This window comes from Jaculus jaculus, chromosome 1 (assembly GCF_020740685.1).
Source record: "Jaculus jaculus isolate mJacJac1 chromosome 1, mJacJac1.mat.Y.cur, whole genome shotgun sequence".
Classification (NCBI taxonomy): domain Eukaryota; kingdom Metazoa; phylum Chordata; class Mammalia; order Rodentia; family Dipodidae; genus Jaculus; species Jaculus jaculus.
In genome coordinates, this window is record NC_059102.1 from 250,381,300 (window position 1) to 250,402,189 (window position 20,890).

The 20,890-nt window shown below is 38.5% G+C and overlaps 1 protein-coding gene across 2 annotated transcripts in view; it reads left to right on the forward strand.

The window, feature by feature from the left end:
* The window catches only part of Cdh11 (cadherin 11), a 168,632-nt gene that overhangs the window by 10,007 nt on the left and 137,735 nt on the right, over positions 1-20,890 (forward strand). The window contains exon 2 of one of the 2 annotated variants that reach the window (XM_045142398.1): positions 6,999-7,053. The exons of the other annotated variant lie outside the window; for it this stretch is intronic. The gene's annotated coding sequence lies outside the window, so the exon portion shown is untranslated. The remainder of the gene's footprint in view (positions 1-6,998; positions 7,054-20,890) is intronic. 2 annotated transcript variants of the gene reach the window in all.

A 20,890-nucleotide genomic window follows, 5' to 3' on the forward strand; every position in this document is an offset into this window, starting at 1 on the left:
GTCTATCAAAACTTAAGGTTGCATGCAGTAAGTGCTGCTAGGAAGTATGAACTCATCGGGCCACAAGAAGGACAAAGCATAGCGGGTCAGTGAGTAAAGATTGTTTGGAGGAGCTCTTATGGAATGTCACTCCTGCACATTAGGTAGGGATCCCAGAGGCCACCTACACCAAGGCACTGTACCAGCAGATGCTCCAGCCATTGTTATGGTACTCTAGAGGTGATTATGGTACCTTTGGTGGTACAGATCTCATTATCCCCTTATGCAAACCATTGGCCCACTGGGAAACTTCACTCTTAGAAATGCTTCCTTAGGCTGACTTCCCAGAGTTGCTCTTTGATTCCCCTGCTGTGCAGAGTAGATGTAATTCTCTCGACATGTTGCAACTGTCTCTCAGAATGGCTTCTCCCCCTTTCTACATGTACAGACTGACCCATTCAGTTTTATTTTCTTTAACCTTCTGCATAGGATATGACTGAGAACAGAAATCTAGGCAGCAAGACTCTAGATTTTCAACTCCCTGCTTTATACTTCTTTTATTATAGCCCGAGGCTACATTACATTAGCTTTTATTGCCAGACACATCACCCAGAGGACTTATGCTCCACAGTTTATTTGTTTATTCGTTTTTACTTATGTGCTGATGTTAAGCCATGTTTTCTCACCTGTCCCTGTGCCCATAAGACCTGATAAGGCACCTGCTGTGGAACACTGGTGCTGGAGTCATATTTCTTTGCTTCAGATCTTGGCCCCAAGGCTTACCAACTCTTCAAGTCTCTTGTTCTTAGTTTACCTACCATGTGGGGAATAAATATCAGCATCTAACTTAAAGAGTGGATATATGCTAAACTACATTAACACATAAAAATTCTTGTAGCAGAGCATGGGATACAGTTGCTGTTATCATTACTTTTATGTTCTACATTGTTAGAGTCAGTATACTGATCTGGTACAACACACTATTTTAAACCTTGAATCTTTATTTTTCTGTGCAGAATAACTTCCATCCCTCTTAACATCATTCTCCAGGTGTTTTATTCAATTACCAACCATGCTTGGCAAAAGGAACTAAACAACAGCAGAAAAATACCCAGGTGCGTGCAGGGGCAGGGTCACATTAAACTGTACAAGATTTCTAGTTGAGTGATTCATGCCAGGGAGATGAAATTCTCTGTGTTGCACTCATGTCCTGGAGTGGACATTTGTCATTTTGTTTGCTTCTTCTTTTGTTGGCCACATGGCATCAAGCCACTTTTTTGTGTTTAGCAACTAAACTTCAGTAAGATTCTCAACAGAAAGAAGAAACTTTCTCTTCCTAAGAGACATGAAGAACCAGAGAGTATTTTCACTAGTTTCTTTGTAAGTTAGGACAATTCAGCACCAACTTCACAGTTTTTAAAATCTGCATTCATTATGTTACACATGTGCAAACATGCTTCCATACATGCACGTATGCATGTACACACACATCGCCATTGGCCATGGAAAGTTCCTCCTGGTCATTGTAGCCATGATTGTACCAGCACCTGATTCCCACAGGTCCTTAAAATTGGTGAAGCCACCATTTTATCGAAGAAATAGGCATGGTGCCTTGACCAGTTGGTTTCTGTGGCTGAATCTGGTCCACTCTTGTTATCCAGCCTTCTGAGATTCCTAGTGGTTTCTGAGATTGTTCTTTAGGCTTCCTACAAGAAATGTGCTACTCAGTCCATTCCTATTGTTTTCACCTAAGAAACCCTAGAAGGTTCATTTCCTCACATACCTTGTACTTATGAGGAATGGGTCCACTGAACTACTGGTTGACGAATTTGGCTTTTACATTCTCTGGAAGGCTTAATAGAATGCTGATAGTATGTGAGGGTGGAGCAGATGTAATCTTTGTTCAACAATGATTACTTCACTTTGGATTAAACATCAGTATGTTAGTCATAGAAGTAATTGTCAGATCCTGGTCAGAAGCAACTTGGTCCATCTCAGCTGATTAGGCAGAATAGGTCGACCTGTGGATGACCAATGGTTTCTTGAAAGTAACAGGAATTGTTATATTAGAAAATGATTCACATATTTAAGCTGTGGGGCTATTGTAGAAAAGTTCCCAAAGCCAGGATTCCCAGAAGGTCTCGAGGAATTAGTGGGCATATGAAGGTGGCCTGACATAAGAACAGAGAGGTAGCTTTAACTCACATTTCAGTTCCTGGAAAGCTCACCATGCACACTTTCCATAATTGGCATTATGTCAATTTATATATTGGTTCTAAACAAGTGAGAATTACCAGTGCATGTATCTGTGAGAATGGGAAGGACACACAAGTGAAAATTTCCTCTGGAGTTGGTCTCATACTATCCCAAGATATCTTTCCTTAGATAGATGAACCACATGAGGACTTTGTATTTCACTGAGAGTGCTTCTTGCCTGAATTTATTCACTTGTTGCTAGACTGCTTGAGGATCTTGGAGCCATGTCTTTCATTTACTATGCAGTACTATCTGGTCGCCATGGACACAGACTACCATCCATGGGTGACTTGTCTAATTTAAGTGAGGCTGGATAAGTAGCTAATATCAAGTTATCAATTTCCACTTATGAAAACAACATATTTAAATTTCTCTTAAAAATATATCTTTAACAGCCATAGCAGAACTAGATTTAAATGTGAAGACAAAATGAAAGATGAAATTGATTCATGATCATCATTTTAATTTATAAGGCCTTTCCCTAAAATATTCCTGGAGCAGAGGGATGCTTGTGTTGTCTTCCTCAGTCTATTCTGTGCTTCAGAGACAGACACAACCATGGTGTGAGGTACTGTTTTCATTTTCATTATGATCTTTGAAGACCTAAAGAGAACTATATCAATGAAGTGTTATATCATCATCATCATGTTTGCAGTGTAGCCCTTAGAGTTGGGCATACTTGCCTTCCAAGTAATGTATTCTTGACTCTTGCATTTTATTTATCACCATTTCTACCACAGACATCCCAGAAAATGTTCAACTTCAGCAACTTTCAGGGGTATGTTTAGGAGTACTAGTTAGGAACTTAATGCAGTTTGACAGACTATGTGTTTGAGTGAAAGATAGATCAGCGCATAGTAAGGGATCATGTGGACTCACTTCCCAGAACCGGCACCCCCTTTGATCCTCACTGTAATCTGCTTTGTTATTTGCAACTGCTTTGCGCAGGCAAAGGGAATCTGTGTGGTGTGTCCTGGCGTTCTTCACAGCTCCTTCTCTAAAATGCTAAGCTGCAAAGGTCAGAAAGAGCCATGTCAAGTGATTTGTGAAGATCAGAGTGCCAGACTATCTTAGAGCTGGAAAAGACCCAAAAGGCCACTTTACAGATGAGGAAACTGAGGTTAATTGGTTTTCTGAGGCCACACAGCTATTTGTCAGCAAGACCTGTTCTGTACCACTGGCCTGCCTAGAGAGAGGGAACCGCAGGGCAGCCTAATAGGGAAAAAAAAAAAAAAAAAGTCAGAAATTGGCCACAAACTCGCTGACACGTGATCTTTGTCCATTTGTGGAAAAAAAAAATAAAAAAGAGCATAAATAATGAAACCAACAAGAACAGAAGGCATGCCTTATTGTTAGTGAGCCTCAGTTATATCTTCCACTTACACAGTGTGGGGTATAATAGTTGTGGGGACAAGGGGGCGAGGCTGCTGAAATGAATACCAACATCACTGCTTTGGACTTAAGTCTTACTTCTAGGATACGGAGCAAGAAAATACCTGACTCTTTCATTAAATGATTTGAGACCAGCAATGAGAGAAATGGAGAAAAAGAGACAAAAATCCTGTAAATAAGTAAACCAGAATGGAGGGGCTCTTAGTGGATATGCCATAGCTAGGACCAGGTTACTGGCATTATTACAATGGTGGATGAGTCTTGAGCAGTCACTGAAAGTACACATTGTGCTCAGCATGTCCCATGAATTATCTCCATCCATCATCTGTACCACCTAAATGACATATAAGCTATAATTACTGACATTTAAAAATGTAGAAACAGGTTGGAGAGATTACTAAATTGTTAAGGAACTTGCCTTCAAATCCTAAGGATCCAGGTTCAACACTCCAGAACCCATGTAAGGTGTCAAATGCATACAAGGTGGCACATGTGTCTGGAATTCGATTGCAGAGGTTAGAGGACTTGGTGCATCACTTTTTTCTTTTTCTCCCTCTTGTTCTCTTTCTCATAAAAAAAAAAAAAAAGTACAAAGATTAAGGATGCTTAGGCAACTTTCCCCTGTGTTGCGTGGTTAAGAAGTGGATACGCAGAGAGAATTCTTGTGTGCTTTGTAGTTCTGTTCTAGATGAACAAAGTGCTTACAGGGGCAGGTTGATGAGATTTACAGTTGAATGCCCATGAGTCCTTGTGAACTCCTTATGCCTGGGACTAAACCTCCTGTATACCACCTCATTTCATCTTTCCAATCCTAGAAATGAAAGTGTGAGATTGTTTATAAATAGTTGGAAAGGATTTGAGTTCAGGACCAAATGATTCACAGAAATTTCCATGTGACTTTTCCACATCCAAGTTTGATGGATTCCTGACTGATCCCCACCCAGGATGTTTTAAAGATGATACCAAGTATTGCTATATCTTTTCAGATGGGTTCCTACTACCTAAATATATAAAAAATAATGTGTTAATAAGAAGTAAGCTATGTTTCTAAGATTCAAATTCTCTCCTGAAGTTTGAGCTCCTGCCAGACCCTATCATAGATATGTGTGTCATATCCCAGCATGCATTGTGTACCCAGGGCTTATAGAATATTTTTAGGGGTTGGTGAGAAAAAACACATATACTTGGTCTTTACCCATAAGTAGGTGCTAAAAACCTATGAAGTAGCACAATGAATTTGTAGGATGTAAGTAACTGATGAGAAAAGAGAGCCACATTCTAGGGGCTTTCTTCACTGTTGATAGAACCAAAGTTTTCTAAGAGATAAAGGGATAATCAAGCCTGGGTTATGCTGCCATGGTATTGTTTTGGGGTTCTACATTTGTATGGAAAACAATTTAATAACTTCCCATCTCAAAGGTGATTTTCTTTTGACATGGTGACGTTGGTCATAGCCGGTAGCCCATGGTGCATGTTTTGTTATACAAGGATGATTTGGATCCAGAGCCAAGCAGAGCTGGAGATAGGAACATCAACTGCTATTGTACCTCCTTTCAAGCCTCTGCTGGGTTTACTGAGGAATGTTGATGATGCCATTCACATGCTCTCAAATGCGAGGCAATTGTGCTAATCTGACTTTAATTTCTCATAACAAATTGAACAAGAAGTGCATTTGTCGGAAATAATTATGTCGACTGCAGAGGTGCCAGGTTGGATGGTTATGGAGATTTAACTGTTGCTCTGTGAGGGGTCCTTCTATAATGGGGTGTCCAGATGGAGGTCTTCTAGTCTGCTGGACCCCATTATTTCCACTGTGGAACTCTCAGGGAACATTTCTGGCTGCAATCTCATCCAGCTAGGAGAATTCCTGATCTCCCTCTCTTTTTGCTGCTACTTCTGTTTAGTTCCTGCTTTCCTGCTAGGATCCTTAGAAAACAAACCAACAAACAAACCAAAACATTTAAATCCGCTAACCTTTATAAAACTCCTTCAATCTTCATGAAATGTATGCTTTAACTTTTATAAAGAAATCACAGCTTTATTGGGTTGTAAAGGTGAGTCCAGGAATCCAAAATAGTTTGGAGGGGAGAACTGGGAATACCCTTAATATCTGTTATATTGAGCATGCATGAATTGATTTTAAGTTATTAGTTAATTTACAAGCCAGAATTTTTTCCCAAAGCTCCATCTCTGAAAATTGCTGTATGGACATTAAGTCTTCAACACTTGAACCTTTGGAAGACATTTCAGATTCAAACAGTATTTATTAAATGGTAGCTATAATCCTCAGATATAAATATATTTAGTATTTCTGTCCATATCTTCTACTCTGGATTGGGTACTCAATCTCAAAGACTCTGGTGCATTTAAATGTTCCTCTCCATGCCCCTCACTTAAGTTCTCTCATCTAGTACCTCTTCCACACTAAACTCCTACCTAGAGTTTAGAAAGCGGTGCTTCCCTTATGTGTAATACTTTCATGCTTTACTTCAAAAAGAAATTGATGTAAATCATGCTTTCACTAAAGCATGAATCATATTTCCATAATGCTCAGAATGTTATAGACTCATCTTTTTCTAAAACGTTTTCTTTAGTTGACAGACACCGAGAGAAAGAGAGTGTGTGTAGGCACGCCAGGGCCTCCTGCCACTGCGGATGAACTCCAGATGTATGTTCCACACTGTGCATCTGGCTTTACATGGGTACTGGAGAGTTGAACCCCAGCAGTTCAAAACCTGGTGTTCAGAGGGAATTGAACCCTGGTGGTTTAAAACCTAGCAGTTAGGCTTTGTAAACAAGTACCCTTAACTACTGAGCAATCTCTCCAGCCCCAGACACATTTTTTTTTTAACCAGTTCCTTTGTTTCTGAGCTTTCATATGTTTGTAATTGAAATTTCCAGTGAAGTCTACCTGGTGCTGCCAATGGAACTCTAGTAGTAGGCAATAATGGAAATCACAAAGGTAATTTAAATATTTCTGGGAAATTTTTTTAAAGTAAAAAAATGTGGCATTAATTTTATTTAAGGTCATATGTAAGTGTTATAACATAATACAACGTATAATATAAATGATGAATTTATAGTCAACATGGTGTTTTCACATGACATTACATTTTTGTTATATCTTTGCATTGTGCTTTATTTTTATAACTCAACTCATTTGGGTTATACACATTTTAAGTGCTAGATAGCGATATGCACTTTGTGGATCCTGTATAGATGGTGTATATCTCGGCAATTCAAGGAGCAATTTATATAACAGTTTTGTTTTTTAAACTTCTCTTGGTGAGGGAGATATTCTGTTGAAAACATTGTCATGTTATCTCATTTCATAGTCAAAACATCTCTGTACTTTCACCTATATCTTTCAGGCAAGGAAACATAAATCTCAGACACCTAAGATCCAGCTCATCACTGTACAAGCTGGTAAGAAACAGTACTTGAATTCAATCTTACATATTTCGTCTCTCTCTGTGCAGATATCTTTCTACCATATTATAACCAGCCAGGAGCAAAGAGGACAATGACAGTAACAATGATGAAGCAACAGTGCTAACATTAACATAACAACACAGGGGATGCATGACATTAGTATGTTCATAACATTTCCTTTCATGCTGTCTCCCATACCGTGGTTTTACTCACATGTCATACCATGCCCTTTAAAATGTCGGCTCATACTCCAAACAAGCTCTTAGCAAGCCACAGTTTTCAAAACTGACTAAGAAGTAAGAAGACATAATAACTCAATAAACTATACTACAAGTTTGTTCAAGAAAGCAGACCTCTCAGAAGGTCAGAGATATTCTCAATGAATCACATGAACTATGAAGCTGAAGGAGGAGTGCTGTGGTACTTGGGACATGCAGTAACTGCCCTTGGGTTGTTTAGAATTTTGTAATTAAGGCACTGTTTCATGGAGAAACCTCATGTCTGTTCCATGTGGTTCCTGTGATGAAGCAGGAGAATCCACTTCTAAAATAGCTCAGGGGAGGAAGACAAGTTAGTGCCCCTTAGTAGCCAAAAGACTGCATGGAACTTGACTAGCATCCCAAGCTCTCACGCCCATGGCCTCTTGGTGACATAAAGAATTTCTAAGAGGAAACATCCGAAGGGTCTAGGTCTAAAACAGAAAAATCCTTCTGTGCAAATCTTCATGGATTGATTTGCTAATGTTTGTCATTATCTTATTGGGCAAAGGCTATCATAAGGTCAAGCCCAGATTCACTGTAGCAAGATGTTGATATAAAGGCATGCATAAATCAAGGAGCTTATGTTTAGTTTGAGGCATCAGATGGCAGCAAACAGACAAGTGACAAAAACAATTTTCAGTAGCCGTAAGTATGATGAGTAAAATGTGACAACAGTATGTTGTTATGAAGGACTCTGACATTTCAGATTGAATGAAAGCCACCATCTCTGTGAGCCCCCACTGAGGAGAACCTTGGCATTCATGTCAGTGCCCATGACAGTGAGGAAGAAAACAGTAATGACATGTACTAATACTGGGGCCCACAAAAGTGAGAATGCAAGAGAGAGGGATGTAGAGAGGGCTTAGCAGTTGAGGTACTTGCAAAGTCAGAGGACCCAGGTTTGATTCCCCTAGACTCATATAACCAGATGCACTGGGTGGTGCATGTGTCTGGAGTTCATTTGCAGTGGCTAGAGGCCCTGGTGCACCCATTCTCTTCTCTCTCTCTCTTTCTTAAGTAAAGAAATAAATGTCTCGAAAGGGGAAAAAAAAAGAGATTTTCTTGAAGGGAGAAACTAGAGAATAAGTAAGCATGGAAAACAGAAAATGAATAACAAGAATGAGGATAAGATAAATTAAGATAAATGCATGGTATTTGTATTGTGGCTCACATTTTCCATGAATTCATAACCTGGAGTCCCCATGGTTGTTTTAAGAGTTGACTCCCCACATGTCAGAAGACAACCCCAGAGGGATCACAGAGGCAGATCAGTGGGTCACAGTGAACTGCATGAGTGTGCTCATCTTTTCTCATGGTTATCTAATTCCTTCATGACTGGAGGTCCACATTCACAGTGATGTATTAGAGAGTCATACACATCTCTTGGTATTCTGAGAGGCCAATGAGAGTGAAAAACAAGTCTATATAAGTAAATAGTTTGAGTGAAAAAAATGTATTAGAATATAGCTCCTCTGAGTAATGGATAACAGCTTTGAGGCGATGCCTGGAAGACTCTAACCTGCACACATTTGAGAGGTTGCTTTGAGGGAAGAAGTTATCAGATTTTCACCTCTGACAATATAAAAAAAGCAAAATGTGAGTCTCAGAGTGAGAAATTTAGATTAAATCTGAACGGCTCCCTTGATAAGAGGTGTTAGCTATAAGTGGAAGGGCATGAAATTGTTTGCTCAGAGGGCATTCAACTCAGCAATCGCTCATCCATCTTGGACATCACTGACGAATGCCATTCTGGTAGGGGGTGCCCCTGGCAGCCTTCTCACTCTAGGTTCCTCAAATGCACTGTATTTTCATTTTTCCTTTCTCAAGAAGATAGACTCTTTCTCAGTGTGTTAGTGAAATGTTTGACATAGGCTGATTATGAGAAAGAGTTTTATCTTGGCTTATGTGTGGCTGTTAGAATCCTATTCAGTCAAACACACACTTTGGATCTCCTGACAAGCTTCATTAAGGCAGGGTCTTATGCCTGTTCTATATGTCTATGTCCACTCAGGAAGGAGACAGAGAGAAGAGAGAGAGACAGAGAGAGAATGATGAGCAGGGGCCTCAGATTCTCTTTTCAGGGCATATCCCTAAATTGCCTAAGAACCTCCAGTTGGTCCCACCTCTTAAAAGTTCTCAATACCATTCAGCCTAAGGACTAAGGTTTTTCATATGGACCGTTGGGGGATACTCATTAAACCTTATTACTTCATTTTTTTTATGGGCTATTCATCTGAATTTATCTTCTTATATAATGGAAATTCTAAGTCCTTTATCTCATACCATTTTCTTCTAGACATCTCTCATTTCAGATTAGCCCTATGGCCAGGGACGACTTAAATTTCTGTCACACTGACCATCCTAATGCTAGCTAATGCTCTGGCTACAAACCCTTAATTAAGATCATATTCTTATATCCACAACCCGATGATGTCAAACATGATCCACCCAGTTACCCATGCACTCAGAAGCAAATGAACAAAACTCAACTTTGGGGACCCATCTTTTAGACCTCACATCCGATCCTTTGTCAGCTACTCTATATTTCTGAAAGTTCTTTCACTATATGAGAACTTTCCTCATCTAGGGACTTTGTCACAGTTCCATTCCTTCTCATTTTATTTTCCTGAGCTTTGTCCTTACATTCTTCTAACTGTTCTCTTTGCCTATGACCTTCAGCTCTAACATTTACTCCACTCTTCTTCATGTGAGTGTGACATGGTAAATCATATCACAGTTGGTAGTGGTGCCAGATTAAATAATCCCAGATCGAAGAAGTTCAAGGAAAAAGGAGACACTTTTCACCTAACTTTGAGTAGCAGATGTGGCCAAGCCACTGGCAATACGGAGTACAGGATTTCAACTTCAGAGTTCTATCCCATGATTACATCTTCATCTATTATCTGTGCTGATTGTCAAGTGCCAACCCCAAACTTAATTGCTCCTGTGTGGTCTTCCCTATGTGACAAAAACAAGGCTATGACCACTGAATGTCTCAGAACATAACTTTTGTGGATGAACATCACCAAAGTAAGAGTAAACTATACTTCTGCCTCTGTGTGAGTAAACCTCAAAGAAGTGAGATTGCCTTGCCTGAGCACACATGTCTAATGTGTTGTGAGTATGCTGGAGGGTCCAAAGTTATGTTTTCATCCTTATAATTAACAGTGAGGTTGGGATATAAAAAAATGCTCAGTTACTACATAGACACTCAAAATGGTTGAAACTATGCATGTATTAACTACTTGCCTTGGCAAGATTCTCCCTGTGTCTTAACTACTCTGTACTCATTTGTATTGTTGTTATTCTATTTTTTATTTATTTATTTTTTTTTTGGTTTTTCGAGGTAGGGTCTCACTCTAGCCCAGGCTGACCTGGAGTTCACTATGGAGTCTCAGGGTGGCCTCGAACTCACAGCAATCCTCCTACCTCTGCCTCCTGAGTACTGGGATTAAAGGTGTGTGCCACCACATCTGGCTTGTATTGTTATTCTTCTTGACTGAGGGAATTCATGCCCCTTTCTATGCAGAATTCATTATGGCACAGGTTCATCAGGTTTTTTGAGTACTATAAGTGCTGAATTAGTATACAAATTTACAATTTGTGCCACCTAATTTTATATCATGGGTGAAAAGTTAGTAGTTGATTGAAAGTATTAATGAGTTCATGCATGAAAAGTGTGAAAGAGTAAGACAATGATTACAGGGAACTTTTCCAATTGTATACACTCTGTTTCAGTAATTGAATTATAATACACCAATATCTGAAAATTACATTGAGGATCATTTTATTTTTACATTTCTCACTATAGTAGATTAGGAGATCTTATTGAGAGAAATTTATAATAACTCAATTTTATCATATGCCTTAATAATACAGAATAAGACATGAACAATTTTGTTTAGTTATTTTATCAGATAGGTTTGTCAATAAGCTGTTCATGTTAGCTTTGATCTCACTATCTACATGCTTTAGTCTCCTGAGAGGCCTTCAAGTATAGCTTTACTAGTACCTATAAATCACTGTGAATCATAAACTTCATTATACAATTCCTTGTCTCAACAAGTTTCTATTAGATAGAAACCTGATAAATCCAAGAACTAAAAAGAAATGCTCTGTAAGATACTAGAAATAAAAAGACTGAACTGTGGTTCAGCAGAAACTCACAAATGATGTGCCAGAGAAAGAGTGTCATACTGGTCAGATGATGCATTTTTTTTTTTCTCTTTCCACAGTAGTACTTAAACTTATCATGAAATTAAACTATGTGTTATTTTACAGATCATCTGAAAACTTTGGCATGGTAGCTTTTAATATCCTAGTACTCTGGGGATTTGAGGATAGCAGAGAGAATTATGTGATAACACCCGAGAGAGTTCAAAGCTAGAAATGCCCCAGTACTCATATTCTCTAAAGGCACCATATTGACAGGGTTGAGGCTTCCTGATCTTACTTTATCTCTCATGGCCTTCTACTTCCCCAGTTCATCCTCTGATACAATGTCTTTACTATGGTGAGCTGAAAAACTGAAATCAGCAGTCAAACAAAACAATTCATGTTGTATCTTATGTTACCTCAATAGTTTAGACAATCTGTATTTGTTAACTTTTGGTTACTATAACAAAATATCTGGTGCAGTCTTCTTCATAAAGAAAGTAAGGACTTTTTTTTTGGGGGGGGGGCATAAGTTTTGGACATAAAAGGCAGGATGGAAGCTGCACACAAGGCTTCTTTGACTTCACCATGCCGTGGTGGGAGCACTTTTATTCCTCTATGTCTGTGTGATATCTTGCCTCTTTATAACACCTCCAGAATTTAATCATGGGGCTCTAACATAAATAGCTAGTCCAATCTAATGCTCTCCATAGGCCACATCTCTAATGAGCATAAGAGAATTCAGCTTCTGCCCAATCCTCAACTGGGTTTGAATGTTTTCCTTGCTCTCTTGTGATGGCTTCTGGGTAGATTATTGTTCTCATAGAGATTTCTTGTTCCAGTTACATCATATAGGAAGCCTGCTTACCAACTCACAATTTGAATTTCCTGTATGTTTAGTTTATGTTGTAATCTTCCAGCCAAGAATCCCCAGTAGTGACTGGAAGGAGGGAGTCACAGACTTCCCATGTGGGGAGGGCGTGATGACAGCGCTGTGCTCTTTGTTACAGGACAGGTTACACAGAGTGTTTCCTTAGTAAAACATATCACAGACATACTTTTCTCCATACATGTTATACTTACAACTTTCAGAAAAATAAAGAGCAAGTAGTACTTGAAATAATTGTACCCTCAAAATACTGGAATGTTTTCCTTCAGGGGACATTTAGAAAGATGTAGAAACCTTTGTTTTGTCATAGCTGTGGGGGGTGGTGCTGCTGGCATCCAGGAGGCAAAATCCAAGGGTTCTGTAAACATGTAAGACATATGACAGCCCTCTACAAAACATTTCCTTACCGAAAGTGTCAATCATTGGGGTTGAGACGCTGGCTCCAGAGAATGAGGATCAAATTGAAAGACTCATTGTTAAGAGACCGTGGCAACTACCACTCACAGAAACATACAGTGCAGACCATGTCTTATTTTCCATGTGAGGAATCTGAAAAGGATGGGTGCTAATTTGTCTCAGGGCATACAGGTAGAGGCTCGGGTCTTCATGAAGCACAAATTCTTTTTTTTTCTTTCTTTTTTTTTTTTTGAGGTAGAGTCTCACTCTAGCACAGGCTGGCCTGGAATTCACTATGGAGTCTCAGGGTGGCCTCGAACTCATGGCAGTCCTCCTACCTTGGCATCCTGATTGCTGGGATTAAAGGTGTACACCACCACGCCTGGCCCAAATTCTTAATCTTTAAAACTAATATAGTATCTTGCCTAGTGTAACTTCTGAAACACAAAGTAGTTTGTTAACTTACAAAGGAAAGTGTTTATGTGTGTTTGTGTGTGTGTGCTTGTGTGTGTGTAAAAGATATCCAGATTAAGGTAATGACCAGAGGAAATTTTACAAAGGTATTAACCGCATGGTCTCCTATGATAATGTCTTTGTTGAAACATAACAATAACATAATAATAAACCACTGTGGATCACTGTTGCCAAGAACTTGTCAAAATCTATAAACTATGGATGGAGGGATGACTTATCAGTTAAGTTTAGCCTGACAAGCTAAAGAACCCAAGTTCCATTCCCCAGGGCCCATGTAAGCGAGATACACAAGGTGGTTCATGCTTCTGAAGTTCATTTCTAGTGGCTGGAGGCCTTGGCATACCCATTATCTTTCTCTATCTGCTTCTTTCTGTCTATCTCTCAAATAAATGAAATAAAATAAAATAAATAACTATAAACTAGAAACCTAGTATTCTCATTATTGAGCTAGTTGAAATTTGACTTTTGGATACAGAAAAATAGCTGTCATTCAGAGAAGTTAAAATGTGTTTCTGGATGCTATCAGGAGACTGGATGGCCTCTTTATGTGTTCTCTAGTTGTTAATTTTCTGAAGTTTCTATTTGAAAATATTGATATATTATTACTATGTTAGTCATGCTTCTAATAATAAGAAGAACCAGTAGGATGCATACATATAAGGATATTTACTTCAAAGAATATGTACATTAAGATTTTCATTGCAAGAAATTGGCTTAAATAACTATGATGTGTCTTATTCCAGTTGGAACATTATAAGAAAATACACCATTCTTGGAAATTTAATAGAAATTTGCTGAGTACTTTTCTATTTCCTGGAAAGTCAAAAAAAAAAAAAAAAAAAAAGGACCAGAAGATTTGGTGTCTAGTGAATGCCTTTTATGCAAAGATGCTTCACATAGTGCAAAAAGACACAAGCATCCTCAGATCTCTTTTATGAAGGCATTAATGTCATGTCTGAGGGCAGAACACTCCTGACTTAATCACTTCCCCAAAGTCATTCCTCTATCACTGCATTATAGAACATTCCAACATATGAATTTATGGGGATCATAAATTTATGGGGCTCAGACCCCAGCATGGAGTTTGGCTAGACAAGTCTAAACTACTTAGGGAAGGTAGGAAGGCATGACTGAAAAGACCTGTAAGGCATGACATCAACCTGCCATCCATGGGAGGAATTTCATCTTTCCCAGAGAAGCCTCACTCTGATCTTATGGCCTTTCAACTGTTAGATAAGAATGCAGATTACCTAAGAGGATTCCTCACTTGACGTAGACTGAGAATGGATGTTTTATGTAGCATGCCTGGATTCATACTTGATTATAACTGACAATGGTAACCAGAAAACTTGACAGATAAAACTGACCATTACTCTTGTTGTGGATGCATAGATCAGTGGCTGAGTGCTTGTCCAGCATACTTGAAGCAATCCCCAGCACTACTGACCAGCATCACACATGGTAAACCTTTGTTCTCTTACCCAAAATTTGTTTAATTTGGTGGAGTATGGTTACAAAAATGCCTAAGTATAAAGTAGGGCACACTATCTCTCAGCAGCATAAAAATATGGTTGGCCATCCCCAGTTAATGTGACCTACTCTTTAGTTTGGAGACATCTGTATGTACAACTAGTTATTTGTGATTTTATCTTTAAGCTTGCTATGGTATCACACTAATTAGCAATGTGACAAACTGGAAAGAGGCCGGCTTGAGGAGGTCCTGGCTATGCTAAGTGAGAATTGTGGCAAAGTATCCAAGACTTAATGGGAGGGAGGTATAAGTACTCTGATAGATGGGTTCTGGTAAGATTTACCCATGAGATGCCAGGAGAGTGTACTAATAAACTAAATACATTTACAGATATGTGTGCAAAACACACATGCACATAGTACTGATTTTATCCAGTACCTGTTTACCCATGCATCTATCTTGCTGTGTTATAGGCAGACTGCTAGAGCCAAGGCCTACAAAGAGAAAATAAACCCAATGTCCAACTGCTACTTGCAAGTCATCTGCAGGATGGTACACTTGAGTTAGGCATTTTGTCCTGGTGCATGCAATAATGCACACATTTGGAGCCATAAAAGGACCTTGTTGAATGTTGAATAACTGAAAACACAATTATTTGGTTCAAAATCTATTTTCTGAATGTGCGCTGCTTGGATGGACTTAGCTACCAACTCGACCTAAGCAAGGAATTGCTGTTTCGGCTTAACTACGTCTCTGCAGGCCCCCCGGGCAAAGAGGACTGGATTGCCAGCAGTTTGCCATGAGAAGAGTTCAAGCATCAAGGTCTATGCATTTGTGTATTTATTTACAGCCTTCTCTGCTCTTAGGAGGAATTGAAGTGCTTTCACAAAACTGGCAATGAGCTGAGACTTCCACAGATGAAATTTTAAAGAAGTCAAGATGAGAGAAAGAGAGAAAAAGTGAAGCTACAAGGTGTATGAAAAGCTTTCAACAGAAAGCAACCCCTTTAGTTATGATATAGAACATTTCTCCTAGTAGCCAATGAAACACCAGTAGTGATAAAACTGCCACAAAATAAAAATGCTTTTGTGTTCAAGTAAATGCTTAGATTCTATCAATGGCAGTAAAGTTTCTCCCATGGGAAATGAGATGTCATGGTCTATAGATAGAAGAGTAGAACTCAGAGGCAGGCCAGGATGCCTTCTCTTCTGGAATCACACATTGGTCAGCTTATTGGACTCAGATCCCCAAGATCCTGAGTCTCAGTACCCTGTTGCCTGTCTCCTCTGATAATTTTAGACACAATCGGGATTTCCCTCTGTTTGCAAGCAGGAATAGTCTGTTTTCCTAAGGCTCTTCAGGTCTAAGAAATAGTAAATATAGCATCCACATTGGCTTTTGGCATTTGGTTTTCTACTCTAACTCCTGAAATTAGTGAAATTTTATGTTTTCTTTTTATAATGACATTTATTTTAACAATTTCAGTTTAACAAATTTTTGTTTTAACAACTTTTGTTTTTTAAAGGTATATCAATCTCTATATAAATTACTTGATACAATCTTATTTTTATTTTATGCTTTTCCTCTGGGTAAAAGTAAAAACAGAGACAGTTATGGGCAATATCTTCCAAGATGAGGGAAGTTTCAGCATCCTAGTGTAGAACCATAGTTAGTGAGTTTGTGCACAGATGAAACAGAGAAGCTAAGATAGCTCAAGAAGCAGAGCTCTGAATTAAGTGAGTGAACACACGGACTGCACTTGATCATTTGTCAGCACACACATTCTTAGGCTCTGTTGTGTCCCAATTGTCCCCATGAATGATTAGAAGACAACACCTGGCCCATCCTGGTTAAGTTTGATATGGGAATGGCCATGTAAACACAGTATTGTGCTTAATAAGGCTGCATAGTGTCAAGAGTACAACCTAGTAAAGAAGTTCCTATCAATTTGGTCCAGAGGGCTCCCCCTGAAAGCCTGCAAGCTCAGTAACCACTGTGGGTAGCTGTGGAAAGGTACACTGCCCTAAGATTCTGGAATTTTGTGTTCTCATTTGGATTCTGTCTTTTTTTTTTTTAATTAAATTTTGATCAGTTCATTGTCTTTTGTGGGACATCTGTTTGAAATAATGGAATTACACTTGTAGCTTCTAAGAACACTTTATAGGGGCCGTAATGCACCAGTCACAGACCATGGGATGGAGGTAAGGCAGACAGCATTGTCACACCCATCTGTGAGCACTGCATTTCCTGGGAAGAGACATTGGTTTATTCCTGACCAGACAATCTCAGAAAATGGAACTTGTTTTAAATGAAATGAGTGGGAGTTAATAGATGAGGGGGGAAATAGCTTTCCGTAGCTAAAGCAGCCCAGATAGACTTCAGTGAGGAGAGGATATGATTTGAGCTTTCTCATCTTCACAGCAAACCAGCTAAAATGCATCTGAAAGAACAGCTTTGTCCTATGTGAAATAGTCTTAGCAGAACCAGACAGAATCAAGTTAGAGAGAGGTTCCCTGCCCTGAATTCTTTGTGGGGGCTGTCTAGGCCTAAATAAAGGAAAAGAAATAGTGAAAAACCTTAGCAATGGCAGCAAGAGACACATTTCTATACTTAGAGCAAGGGTGGGTTTTATTACTACTTTTCAAGGTTCATCGAGTCAGTGACCATTTAGTGAGCATCTACTAAGCACTGACATTAAGTAGGCTAGTTTGCTTAATTATCTAGAATCTTCCTTAAACAAGGCATAGTCTAGAGAGGGCAGAGGCCTACATCAAATAATCACCTCTCTTCTACTGTGACTGAAGGAGTATGGGTAACTCCCTGAGCTATAACACAAGAATGTATTGGAAATGTAAGTGTTTAGGTGAGAAAGAAACTAACAATATTATTGAGAAGTAATAATATTATTTCTGCAGTTACTTTATAACAATAATGCCATGATATCTTGGAATTGACACTAAGCAAATTACTATAAATGTTTATAAAACTAGGTGTCCAAAATATCCATTTAGCCTAAAAAAAAAAAAAGACATGAAAACAAATGTAAATGCCAAATAGAAGACATCAGTTAAATTGTATTCTATTCTTATGACTGACTGTGTCACTGAGTCACTGGAATTACTAAAGACACCTGTGGACATATGCTTAAATGAAAACCTTAAGTAGTATTAAGTAGGACATTGAATCATCTGTTCAATCTGATTCAACTTTATGACTCATTTTTTTTTCTACACACACCAGTACCAAGTACCAGTAGCAATTATGTAGGGGTGACATAACTAATTTTTCCATTTTATTTTAAAATTTTATTATTTCCCATATTTCCATTACTGAATATGAGTGCTCAAGTAGGAAATGTCACTCCAGTCCTGAAGTATTTGGAGAAAATGGAGATATAATCCCTCTCAGTTTTAGTATAATTTTGAGGAATTAATCATGAGGTCATTGGAACTGAAGCTAAACCTTGGATCTATAAAACAAACTTACATTTTGTCTTTAATTTGAAGAATTTGTAGCACTGTCTCTATTTTATTCCCCAAATGAAATAAGAACATAAAGCATGCATTAATTTGGAAAACTTGTTTTTATTGTGTGCTTCTGTAGGCAACTTGGGAAAGGCTGGCTGAGCTGTTGGAAATGAAAGGAGCTCAGAATAGTTCTTTCATAGCTGAGAGCATTATAGAGGAAGGCAGCAGTGGGCTGGGGATATGAGTCAGTAGATAAAATACTCACCATGCAAGCATAAGGACCTGAGTTCAGATCACAAGAATCCACATAAATTCTAGTCAGCTGTGGCAGCACTTAGCAGGCAAAGACAGAAGAACCCTAGGGCAAGTTGACTAGCTGTAGTAGCCAGATTGTGTGCCCTAGGCTCAAGTGAAAGTCTGTGTCACAGTAAATAATGTGTGGTTGAGTAATGTATATGTGTGCCCACAAACATGTAACACTGCATACAAACATGCATGTACCATATGCACACACACACACATACATACACATGAAAGGCAGTGGTTTCCATATAGTTCATGGCTGGCTTGAAGGGACATCAGATATCATCAATATACCTGTGGGGAAAATTCAGATCCATCTTACTTGGTGATTATTGGTGGTAGTCACAACCAGTATTGGTGGTGAGATCAAGGCATAAAAAAGGAATTTGGCTTCTGCCCAGATGGAAAGAAAAATATGGTATATAATATAAATACAGAACCTTCAGACATTCTTTTCCTAACAGAAACACAAAGTCAGTAAGGCAGTCATATCCTCTTTCAGTCATGTGGAATTTATGGTCTAGGTTTAAGTTTTGGTACTCATTGAAAACTTAGAACATGTCAGTTTTCAGAGCAGAAATGTTTATCTCCATATCTGTTTTAAAATTCCTCATGCATATGTTCTGTGATTTAAAAGTAACAGTCTTTCCCATTTTTTCTCATTCGATTGCAAATTGCCATCACACCATGTCATCAAAAAGTTATTTAGTGACAACTTATGGGGAGCCAAAAAGTTTCCTGTAATTTGCATATATTTTCTACATTCAGAATGTTAGTGATTATGATTTTTCCTGTGTTCACTTAAAATAATATATTATTATTGAAAATAAATATAATAATAAATGCAAAATGTTGGCTTTAACGGCATATGCTAAACATTTTCACAGTGCAGCACAGCATATGCTTAGTTCTTCATTAAGAGATTTTAAAATAACTCATATTTAGCAAGAATACATTATCTTTTATTCAGAATTAATTATATGCTGTTTTGTGTACCATAATTTAAAGTGCTACCCACTTCTAATATGTAATCCCCAGAAGAAACTATGGTTACAATTCATTAGAATTGGCTGCTTTCCTTTGCAATTCAGTAGCATAATGAATACATAGAGCTGAAATGCTATTTGTTACTTGAATCAAAAGTTACATGAAGTGCTGATAACTAACAGTTACAAATCTTTTATTATTTTTTTAAGCACAGCATGCCTCAGGAGAATGGGATAAGTCATGAGAGTAATTCCTGCATAATTAGTTCTTTTAGCATTCTTTGATAGTTTTAAGAATGCATTTTCACAAGAACCATTGGAATTCAGGAAGAGAATAACATTTTAAAAACATTTTGCATTGTTCTAACACAAGATGGTATTATATTAGTTCATGTGCTGAGACAGATACTTTGTGGAAAGCAAGCACTAAATTTTGTTAAGACTTTTTTATTATTATTATTAAATCAATGTGGCCTACCTACTGTACAATGAAGGCACTACTCTCAAACAATGACATGGAGATATACCTACTCTCTTTTGGGAATCTTAAATTGATCAGCTCCTACTTGAACAACAATAGAAATAATAATAATTATTATTGTTATTAATATTATTATGTGTTTGTTGGGATTGGGTGTTGTGTGGCACCCCATGTGTTTGCCCATAGTTGGGAATGCTGTCTTAATATGGCCACAGCAGAAAGTCCAGTGTCCTGTCCTTTCTTCTGCCTGATCTTGTTTTATTAACTGGAGTCTCTTTATTAGTTCCACAGCTTGTGGGGCTCCAGTGATTCTTTGGTCTCTGCTCCCCTGTGGGACTGTAGCTATGGGCATACATGGCAATGCCCCCCAGCTGTTTAAGTAGGATATGGAGGTCTCAGGCCCTCATGCTTGTGCAGAAAGCACACTTAACTGCACGCCATTTCTCCAGGCCTACTACTATTATTATTTTTTTAACAGTGAGGCAAGTTATGCCCATGGAAGCTAAAGTAACATAGCACTTGACTGACAACCTGCGTATAGAGTTGAAGGTTTTTTTTTTTTTTTTTTTTTTTTTGATGCAAGCCCAACAGACTGGCCTTTTTATGTGAGAGAATAAGAGGGGGAGAGAGCATTGGAGCACCAGGGCTTCCATCCACTGAAATCAAACTCCAGATGCATGCACTCCCTTGTGCACATGTGCAACCTTGCACACTTGTGTCACTTTGTGCATCTGGCTTATGTGGGACCTGGAGAGTCGAATGTGCGTCCTCAGGCTTCTCAGAAAAGTGATTTAACTGCTAAGCTGTCTCTCCAGCCTTGGCATTCCGTTTTGGCTTATAGTTGAGCTATATCACTTTTGCAGTCAGGTTCACATTGCTAGTAGAAATCACCTGACCAAGAGCAGCTTGTGGGACAAAGAAGTTTATTTTGGTTTACAGCCTCAAAAGG